This window comes from Ornithorhynchus anatinus, chromosome 17 (assembly GCF_004115215.2).
Source record: "Ornithorhynchus anatinus isolate Pmale09 chromosome 17, mOrnAna1.pri.v4, whole genome shotgun sequence".
Classification (NCBI taxonomy): Eukaryota; Metazoa; Chordata; class Mammalia; order Monotremata; family Ornithorhynchidae; genus Ornithorhynchus; species Ornithorhynchus anatinus.
Genome location: NC_041744.1, coordinates 19,362,248 through 19,370,258, shown reverse-complemented (window position 1 = coordinate 19,370,258; position 8,011 = coordinate 19,362,248). Strand labels below are relative to the sequence as shown.

The following is an 8,011-nucleotide window of genomic DNA, read 5'->3' as shown; positions in this document are numbered from 1 at the left end:
AGCATTCATTCAATTGTATTTATTTAGTGCTTACTGTGTGCAGAGCACTGAACTAAACTTCTGGAAAGTACAACTCAACAACAGACACGATCCCTACCCAACAACAGGCTCAAAGTCTAGAAATGGACTCACAGTCTAGGAAAAGAAATGATGATGATTAAGCACTATGCGCCAAGCACTTTTCCAAGCTCTGGGATAGATATAAGGTCGTCAGGTTGTCCCACATGGGACGGATGAGGTAACTGAGGCACAGAGAAGTTAAGCGACTTGCCCAAAGTCACACAGCTGACGGGTGGCAGAGTGGGGATTAGAATCCATGACCTCTGACTCCCAAGCCCGTGCTATTTCCACTAAGCCACGCTGCACCTGGAGCACAGTAAGCCCTTAAATGGTGTGGAAAAAAAAATCCTCGGGAAAGTTTTTGTGTGTTTTTTATAACAGAAATGTGATCCTCATGGCTTCTAGTGGATGGTTTCATGAGAATATTTATGATGGAGAGGTCTTAAGTGAAGCGTGTTCTCTTGTGGATTGTAGCACTAGTTGGCTTAATTAAATGGATGGAATTAGAGCAAGTGGCTCATCCCCAAGAGAAACATAGATTCCAGTTACGGAAAAGTCTCCGATGACCCTACTGGGAGGAGAGCAGCGGGTAAGCCGCTTAGAACGCGGGTTCCCTAAATAGAACGCCCGTCGCGTCCAATGGAAGAATAGGATTGCAATCCTCTGGAGGCGAAGAGCTCGAGAATGAGAAATGCGGGTCGATATCCATGCTGAATATTCTCTTCCGAGGAACTGCAACAACACGAATGAATGGGAAAGGTTCCCAAAGGTTGGTGCGCAGATTTGCGAAAGGGTAATCCTCGGCTTACGTCGGTAGCCGTTCTCTCCATCTCTCCACCTTGCAGGGAAGAGAAACCAGAAGAGACAGCCATTTGCAGTTTCCATTTTAGCCCCTAATACTCCCATCTGTGATGGTATCTCTTAGGTCTCCTGACACCCAGGCCCGTGCTCCTCCCTCGTCTGAGTTGTATCCTCGGCCCTGCCGCTTGACTGCTGCGTGACCTTGGGCGAGTCACTGAACTTCCCCGAACTTCAGTTATCCCATCTGTTAAATGGGCCCTGAAACCACGACCCCCTTGTAGGATGGGGAAGGTGTCCACCCTGATTCCCTTGTATCTATCACAGCTCTTAATACGGTGCTTGGTGTGTAGCGAAGGCTTAACAATCAACATAAAATGGTGTTTGTTATATATCTAGCTCGATTGTAAGGGGTAGATATCCAGTTGGACACAGTCCCTGCCCCAGATGGGGCGTAGAGTCTAAGTAGAAGGGACAACAGGAAGAACAGAATCCTTATTTTACAGTTGAGGAGCCTGAGGCACTGTGAAGTGACTTCCCCAAGGGTCACACAGCTGGCAGGTGATGGAGGCGGAATTAGAACACAGGTGCTCTGACCTCCAGCCCTTGCTCTGTCCGCTAGGCCATGCTACTTTAGGTCACGCTGCTCCTCGTGACAGTGGGTGTTCAAACTCCAAACTCCTTGAGGGCAGGGAATATTTCTCTTGCTCCTGTTGAGCTTTCTGAAGCGCTTAGCGCTGTTAACTGCGCTAAAGAAATAGCACTGATTTAGTCATTGCTTCTCCTTTTGTTTTTAAATAGGGATTACTCAGTGGTACTTACTGAGCACCCACTGTGTGCAGAGCACTGTACTGAACCTTGGGAGACTCCAGTGCAACAGAGTTGGTAGGTACGTTCCGTTCCCTGCCTACGAAGCGTTTGCAGTCTAGAGGGGTGAGATAGTAGAAGCTGGAATAGTTTAAAGTGCTTACAAGGGGCAGAGTTCTGGGAAAGAGTCAACAGATGGGGATTAGATTGAGGGACTGTCGCTCGAGGGGCTCACGATCATTTTGGAAGCGATGAGATAACGAAACGGGAAAGTAGCGTAAGAGACAAGGACAAATAAGCGAATTGAAAAGAAATGTCAACAGGGACCTGGGGCTAGAAGAGCAGAATTTCAGGCTCCTGGTGACGCCTTCCTCAGCCGCTAGCCTTCTGGAGGCCTCAAATTGCAAGGGCTGTGCTCTTTCTCTGGGGGCAAGCGGTTCAGATCCCCTCAGGCGGGGAGGCGGGTCTACGGCTACCAGGAAGCAAGGCAGCGGCTTTTATACCCACCCCGGATGGAGAGCGCCGCTGACGGAACGAGAAATAAAAGAGAGCAGCGGCGGAACTTGCTGGGAGAGAAAATAATTGAAGAGACGGGTCGTCTTTCTTCCTGGAATGCTGGGAACCAAAATATTGGTATAATTTGACAATCGAGTCAGCGTTTGATGCGCATGAATTAATTGGATAACGCCAATTATAGCCTACTCATTTGGGGCTTGAAATTTTCGTCGCGCTGTATATATTAAAGTATCAGGGCGAGAGACCTCTCTGAGAAGAACCTAGAAACTGCCGTTCTCAGCCTCATCACCGTAAACAGGGGCCGATTTTTCCACTAAGGTTCTCTCCGAGCCCGGCTTAATTGCTTCAGGGTTCACAAGGGCCGAGTCTCCCCGAGGCGGAGGAACTCTGGGGAAGGTGTGAATGAAATGGCAGGGTAATTAAAATCCTGTATGTCCTAGGTCTTTAGAAGTGCCCTATTAGAAACGTAAGTGAAAGCTAATTACCGGCCTTGGGTGTGAGAGGGGCTGCCGGTCTCTAATTCCAGATTTCTGGGGCGGTGGCGATACGGGTAGGTGATCTCGATATCCAACCCGATGTCAGTCATATTTATTGAGCGGTTACTCAGGGCAGAGCTCTGTACTAAGCGATTGGAGAGAGGAGTATAGCAGACGTTTTCCCGGATCACAGTGAGTTTACATTCTCCTAAGAGGGTCGTGCTGATTTTTCTCCAAGAGGGAGAAGGTCATCAACAGTCCCAAATCCACGTCCCACGGAAGGGGGCTCCTCTTGGATTCATTCATTCAATAGTATTTATTGAGCGCTTACTATGTGCAGAGCACTGTACTAAGCGCTTGGAATGAACAAGTCGGCAACAGATAGTCCCTGCCGTTTAACGGGCTTACAGTCTAATCGAATGGAAGCAGCGTGGCCTAGTGGATAGAGCACGGGCCTGGGAATCAAAGACCTGGGTTCTAATCCCACCTCTAGGGATTGCTGCTGTGTGACTCGGGGCAAGTCACTCTACTGGATCTCTGTCACCTCATTTATAAAATGGGGATTGACTCCGAGCCCCTTATGAGACAGGGACTGCGTCCAACCTGATGACCTTTCATCTACACGAGAGCTTACTTCGGGGTCTGCCACAAACGCGTAACAAATATTTAAAAAAGAAATGGTTCGGGGGACACTGAGGGAGACAGGGAATTGGGTGGATATGGTTGTGGGAACGGAATGGAAGATGGATCAAAGTTGCTCCCAGAAGGAGGAGAAAGAAGGAACGGTAGAGCGTGGAGTGATAAACGTTGTCTGAGACTAGGCCCAACCGCTAAGAGTGATTTTAAGCTGCGTGAGGGCGGATGCTGTCTACTTTGCTCTTCTCTCCCAAGGGCTCAGTAAAGAGACCTGCCCAGGATAGAGATTCACTAGATATCTCTGATTAGGGGATTGGGAATCAATTTACGCCAAGCACTAGGGAGAGGTGCTACCTTGGGAAATGGTATCTCACAGTTCGTTATGGACCGTAAGCCCGTCGCAGGTAGGGAATGTTTTTAATAACTCGGAACGGTGCTCTGCACAAACTAAGAGCTCCATAAATACCACTGATTATAGGTCCATCCTCATTTCAAAAAGAAACACTTAACTCATTCTGCCCGAGAGTTGGACCGCATTTATTTTCTGGCACGATTTTCCCCTGTTTACCTGAAACCAAAATGTACTTAAATGTTTTGTTATTCTAGGGAAGCGGTCCCCATCTTTAATCCTTTAAGAGGGCATATTTTAGAAGTAAATGATAATGATCTGCATTACCTTGCAAATACGATACATTTTTTAATACTCCTTAAATGTAACACATGGCAAACAATGATTTGAGTTAATATGCTTAGCTGCTTCTAATTAAGGGTATCATTTTCCATAATATTTCTAGTATCTAAAATATCAGGCCTGCACACTCTACAGTGAATAAAATTGGAGTTTCCTCGACTTGTCTGGCAGGGCTGATAGCGCTGGGTTGATGGGGGTATTTAGAATTTTTAGGTCAGGAAGAGGACAAGAGAAGGCTTAACGGTTCCGGCGATTATAGACGCTTGCAGCCTCGCAACCTCTTTGATCAGCCAAGCATCACCGTTCCTTTGAAGCTAGAAAAAATGATCTGCATCTTCTATGGAGAACAGAACGGTACTTAAATTTAACTTAGAGTGATCCCTTAAATATGGTTAAACGGAGAGAATCCATAATCCGTAAGAAAGTGTCCTCTGGTACGTCTTCGGAAGGATGCCCGTGTGTGGTTTTGAAGAACGACGTGTCTCAAGATGATCAACTTGGACCCAAACTGGGGGAAAGAGCGTGCTAATGATAGTAAAGACCCCCAGTAATGTAGATTTCATGATTCTTTCCTTCCTCTGTCCCTCCTGAAGTTGGATTATGTGAAACTTTCTGGCCAAGAGCTCAGCTGTGAAGGCTTTTGTTGTTCTCGAACTCGGGGGACTTAGGCTTTTGCTCTGAAACTTTTCCTCAGCTCTCCTGAAGATGTCTTCTGAGAACTCATTTTGGGCAGGGAATGTGTCAACCAACTCTTATATTGTGCTCTCCCAAGCGCTTAGTACAGTGCTCTGCACACAGAAAGGGCTCAATAAATTCTATCGAGGGGTTGACACCAGGTGATGTGCAAACCTGTCCTCTGTCTCTGCAGCTGATGGCTTGATGGCGGTCATCGAGGTAAACCAAAATCGTATCTCTTCCAGGAAGCATCTCTTGACCAACCTCCTGGATGAAGCCGCCTTGTTCTCGGCTCACTTTCCCTTCCGTGTCATCTCTGCGCTCGGATCTGTGACCTCTGGACATTTGATATTCGTCCCTCAGCACTCATGTATATATCTTTAAATTCTGTATTCTAAAATGCTTATATTAATACCCGTCTTCCCCCTCACCAAACTGTAAGCTTGTGATGAGTCGGGAATGTCTGCTACCATCGTCGTATCCCAAGCGCTGTGTACAATGTTCACCACAGCCCCAATCCATATCCTTTTTTTTTTTTTATGGTATTTGATAAGCACCTACTAAATGCCAGGCAGTAGTCTGTGCTGAGGTAGTTAAAAGCTTAATCAGGTTGGACACAGTCCCCGTCCCACGTGGGGCTCACAGTCTTAATCCCCATTTTACAGATGAGGGAACCGAGGCCCAGACAAGTGAAGTGATTTGCCGAAGGTCACCCAGCCGACATGGTGGGGCTGGATTTAGAACTCGGGTCCTTCTGACGCCCAGGCTGCTGCTCTATCCATTAGGCCACCCGGCTTCTACTTAAGCTCTGCCGCTTCTCCTATCTTTAATTGATGTTAAAGTCTGTCTCCCTCACTGGACAGTAAAGTCCTTCAGGGCAGGTATCGGAGAAGCAGCGTGGCTCAGTGGAAAGAGCACGGGCTTTGGAGTCGGGGGTCATGGGTTCGAATTCCGGCTCTGCCACTTGCCAGCTGTGTGACTGGGGGCGAGTCACTTAACTTCACTGCGCCTCAGTTACCTCATCTGTAAAATGGGGATTAAGACTATGAGCCCCACGTGGGACAACCTGATTCCCCCGTGTCTACCCCAGCGCTTAGAACAGTGCTCTGCACGTAGTTAGCGCTTAACAAATACCAACGTTATTATTATTACCAACTCGAATCACATCTCTTCCAAGAGACCTTCTCTGACTAAGCTCTCACCCTATTTGACCTCACTCCTAAATCACCCATCATCTTGGGCCTGTAGTCCTTAAGCACTTTGATATTCTCTCCACTCCCAGCCTGGCAGATCCATAGCCCCCTTTTATTTGTTTTAAGGTATGTCTACTTCCTCAATAATAATAATAATAGTTGTAGTATATGTTAAACTCTTCTGTACCAAGCACGGCACCACTTGCTGGGGTGGATGCAAGCCGTTCGGGTTGGACGCAGTCCCGGCCCCATATGGGCTGCACAGTCTTAATCCCCATTTTACAGATGAGGTAACTGAGGCACAAGGAATTTAAGTGATCTGCTCGAGGTCACGCAGTGGACAGGCGGCCGACCGGGGGGATTGGAACCCGGGCCCTTCTAACCCCCGGGCCCGTGCGCCATCCATTAGGTCACGTGAGTAACTTCCTTTGGGCTGAGATTGTGTCTTTCCAATCCCTGGCTTCACTGACATTCATCTCCTCATCCTTTTATCTCGCTAGCGGATCCTCCTCGATGTCTTTTTCAGCTTCTACCTTAGCTTTCCATCCTCTCTCTCCGGGGCTTCCTCAAGGCTCAGTGCCGGGTCTCCTTTTACTCTCCATTTTACACCCACTCTCACGGCTTTAATCATCATCTCTATGTGGATGATTCCCCAGTCTACCTCTCCAGCCCCGACCTCTCTCTTTCTTGGCAGTGTCGTATTTCATCCTGACTTCAGGGCATCTCTACCAGGATGATCTGCCGACACGCGAGAGCAGACGTGTCCAAAGTTGAACTCCCCTTCTTTAAAGCCGATCCCTGTCCTCCCTGTGTCTTTCCCACCACTTAAGTCAACATGACTGTCCTCCCGGTCTCACGAGTTTACAATATCTTTTCAACACACTTTTCTCGCTTAGCCTCCATATTCGTATAAACCCATCTAAAATTTATTTTAACATCAGACTCTCCCCCTGTAGACTCTAAGCTCCTTCTGGGCAGGGAGTGTGTTGTGTTCAACTCCTCCAGGCGCTTAATACAGTCCTCTTTACACAGTAAGCATTAAATGAATATTTTTGATTAAGACTGTAGGCTCCTTGTGGGCAGCTACCATGTCCACAAACTCTACCGCACTCACCCAAGGGCTTAGTACAGTGCTCTGCACTCAGTGGGTTCATAAATACCATTGATTCATCTATTATGTCTCTCAAGCGCTTAGTCTTGTGGTCTGCACGCTCTAAGCCCTCAATAAATATCATTAACTGACCCCATGCTCTGAAAGATTTTTCCATTCTTCGGCTAATTTTCCTCTAAAGGTGGAGTGAAGTCAATCGATCGTATTTACCGAGTGCAGAGCACCGTAATGAGCACTTGGGAGAGTACAGTGTAACGGAATTGGTAGACATGTTCCCTGCCCACAACAGATGGCCCGTATCTCAGTCATTTTGACGTGCTCCTTGAAGACGATAGGTGTATTCGGGAAATCTTTCCTAAGGCTGCTTTCCTTTGGCTTCTTGTTTGCTCAGTGAGCAAGCTGGCATTTTCGTTGGCCTAAGCCCAGAAGCTGGCGGTAACTTATTTTACCTGGTCTCCCTCTGCAGACTTTAAGCTCCTCATGGGCAGGAAACATGCTTACCCACTCAGCTTCACTGTACTTGGCAAGGCACTTAATACACTTCCCCGCCTGAGGTCTTCCATCAATACCATCGAACGATCCGGAACGTTTTGTGCAACTCGGTCCAAAGCAAATGAAACCCGTTCGACGTGGACGCCGTAGAAGGGATACGAGTTAAGGACTGGGGGTGGGGGAGAAGTATATCCCTCCAGGTTAAAAATAAACTTGAAAAAACAGTTACTTCGGGGTCTGATCGTGAGAGGACCCCCGCTGGTTTCCATGGCAACGGCAGCCCGGAGAATTCTTCAGTCATTTCTCTTCTACCAGACGCTGCCTCATTATACAGAAATGAAGCTCAGTGTCACATCAATGAAAACTCAAATATTTATAGAGCCAAATAACATTTCTGTGTCTGGTCCCTCTAGGTGACGGTACTAAAAACCGGTAGAGGCTTGCACAAGGAAACTTAATTTCAATGTAAGGATAACTCAGGTCTCTTGCATTTTCCTCAAGTATGAGGCATCCGTTATTTGAGAACTCCAAGAGAGGTATTTTTTCATCTGATCTG

General features: G+C 47.4%; 1 long non-coding RNA gene across 1 annotated transcript; it reads right to left on the bottom strand.

Moving 5' to 3' along the window:
- Positions 1-414: 414 nt before the first annotated feature.
- On the bottom strand, positions 415-7,683 carry LOC120638955. The gene is made up of 2 exons (XR_005661006.1): positions 7,465-7,683; positions 415-898 (listed from the first exon to the last, which is right to left on the bottom strand). It is a non-coding gene; the product is annotated as an uncharacterized LOC120638955 (long non-coding RNA).
- Positions 7,684-8,011: the final 328 nt, after the last annotated feature.